Source organism: Argiope bruennichi, chromosome 11, assembly GCF_947563725.1.
Source record: "Argiope bruennichi chromosome 11, qqArgBrue1.1, whole genome shotgun sequence".
Classification (NCBI taxonomy): domain Eukaryota; kingdom Metazoa; phylum Arthropoda; class Arachnida; order Araneae; family Araneidae; genus Argiope; species Argiope bruennichi.
In genome coordinates, this window is record NC_079161.1 from 23,422,666 (window position 1) to 23,425,721 (window position 3,056).

Below are 3,056 nucleotides of genomic sequence, written 5' to 3' on the forward strand. Positions count from 1 at the left end.
AAGAAGAATCTAAAGAATTTATTCCATCTTTTTTAAAGGTACAAAGGTGAGTTTTATTCTGAAGCTTCTAGCTTCTTTTTGTCAAAACACTAGTATAATTACAACTAGTACTACAATAATTACTACTAGTATAATACAAATAATGAACTTAATTCTATTCATAATTTTTTCCAAATATCTGCAGACAATAAAGAATTTTTTATTAAACGTCTACTCCCATTGGGGATATCTCAGATATGATGATAAAAGGTTGATTTTCACTCCTTGGATTGGGTACAGAAATCGTAGGGGTCCGCTACCTGCTACCAATGATGGGACATGCTTCCTACGTGAAGGGTTGTACCGTGGCCGGTAGTGGCTAATAGGACTCAACCTTAGTTCCCATTAATGCTGTTGCGGAGGTCTAGCCAGACAGCTTTAATCCATATGCCTTAGTGCGGATCAGAGTAGCCAAGTTTGTGGTTATTAAACGTCTACCAGCTTGCAAATAAAATATGTAAAATAAAAGATATGCCATTGGAGAAAGAAAATTAATAAAGTTAAAGAAAGCTAATAGAGATGTTAAAATTTTGATTTTACATCTTTACATATATGCATTGGGTGACGTAAAAGTGCAAAATGCTTTACTGAATTTAATAGATAAATGAAACGACATGTTTATTTACAAATAAACCCATAGTTTGGATCTCCTATTTATCAACTGAATAATGAACAAGTAACGCTAACATCGCATAATTTTATTTTCGATTATGATTTTGGTTTTCTTTGTTTATTATCACTAAAATGCTTCTTTTAATTTTGAAGGAATTCGATTCATAGAGAGTAACATATCTCTCATTTAACCCTTTAAAGAGCCATTTTTTTCTAGTCATATTATGTTAAAATATTTTAGGCTTGAAATTAGAATAAGAAAAAGGATTCATTTAGTTTATTAGATAAATTTAATTTGATTAATTAATTAATTTGGTTGATTAATAATTAAGTATCAAATCAAGGCACATCATTTTGTGTAAAATAAAGAACTAAAGCATCTGTCTTTCTAAAAAAAATTGTCAGAACTTATGCCAACCTACATAATTTCATACAAATATTGATAAATTTGCTGAGAAGCATACTTCCCAAGGCCCTAGAAAGGGTTAAAGCATAATTTTTACCCTTTTCATTTTTAAATCAAAGTTGTACCTTTTGAAAAATGAAAGTTCTCCGTTTACATCCATTAAAAAGAAAGTAAAAGTAAAATGTCTGAATTGAAATATTGTTTCCATTATTTCAAACATTTGAATTCCGCCCCTTCTGTTATCAAACCGTGGGAATGGCGTTATGTGGCAAGAGCACATATCTGTCCTTGAACGAACGCGGCTTTGATAGTTAAGGTTTATTAAAAAGAAAAATAATTCATCTTGCTCTGCTATATCCTTCAACTCTTTTGCTCTCACGTTTTTCATTAAAATTCGTTTTTTTTTTCTTTTTTCTTTTTTCGTATTTTATACTTCTTTTCTGCGTATTGGTGGAAGATTAATAATAGATTTGAAAACTATTAATAGTAGTAATCGGTTTTCACACTTCTTGAACTCCTCATAAACAAAAAGTTTTTTTTTTTTTCCGTAATACCAATTTAATAATCGTTTTTTTTTTTTCCCTACAGAATTTACGACATATTTTTGATGACTTCCCATGCTGCGAGTGAAGGAATAAAAAACTCTATTGTCCACACATTCCTTCCAAGAGTACTTGAGATTCCTTTTCTTAAATCGACACGTGCCGAAGAAATTTTCATCAGAATTTCTCAGTAAAAACAACAAGGAAAAAAATTTCCACACTTCCGCTCTTTTGTCACGAGGCAAACACGTGTATTTCAACGGCTTCCCACGTGTACCAACCATACCCTCCTCTAGAAAAATAATTCGAAGTTAATGCAAAAATTTTCTTCTTTTTGGCCATTCATCTGGTACGCGTGTACACACACACATATATATATATATATTGATATTTTAAAATTTAATTTAAACTTCATTAATTTCCTAATTTTTAGCTTAATTTATCCCATATTTTCATTTTAAAATATTCTCTTATTTCCTGATCCCATTCTACTTTTTCTATTTAATTAATTCAATACGAGTTCTAAAATTGCTGAATCCACTAAAAGCCGACTCGTTCCCACACTCCGAGTGAAGGGATAAAATATTGATGATCTAAACCAATTCCACTAAAAGATCCCTGTGTTTCCCTTACTTGTAATTGACACGTGTTAGAAATCCCTATTAAAATTTCACAGTATATATTCACAGGAATAAGCTTTTCCTCATTTCGTGTTGTGTCTTTCTGTGTTGTGCTCATCGCTTCTGCTTGTGCAAAAAATCATGGCTCCCGGGGTGGAAATAAAACAAAGTTAAAAAATCGAAAGTCTCTCCACTATCTTCGAAATTACCTTCTGTTTCAACACACACACACCACACACACACACACACACACACACACACACACACACACACACACACACACACGCACGCACGCACACACGCACGCACGCACGCACGCACGCACGCACGCACGCACACACACACACACACACACATATGGTGTTTTTTCATTTTTCTGCAGTAATTTCGGAACAAATAATTTTACAATAAATATTTCATAACCTTTTTAAAATTAAAACTATTAGCTATGAACTATTCTATTGCAAATGTTTAAATATCTGTTTTATTTTAATAATTCAAAATAATTGTTTAGCAGTGCTCAAAAGAAGGCATATCAATAGCTCGAACGTAGCCAAGAAAAGTAAAACACTTGCGAGTAAACGAAACAGATGTACGTCGACAACAACCGTTTCAGGCTATGAGAAATCAAGAAATATTTTACCTTCAATTCACACACTTTTTAAATGATAACACATTTCCTTAGCGTGTAATTTTTCTTTCAACTGTTATTCATTTTTTAGAAAATTTAAAGCAAATAATTTTTGAGATAAAGAAATTTGTAGGCACTATTTTGTTGGGCAATGTTAAGATTTTGAACTATACTACCTCTATTTTTTTTAAAAACTTCCCTTTTAT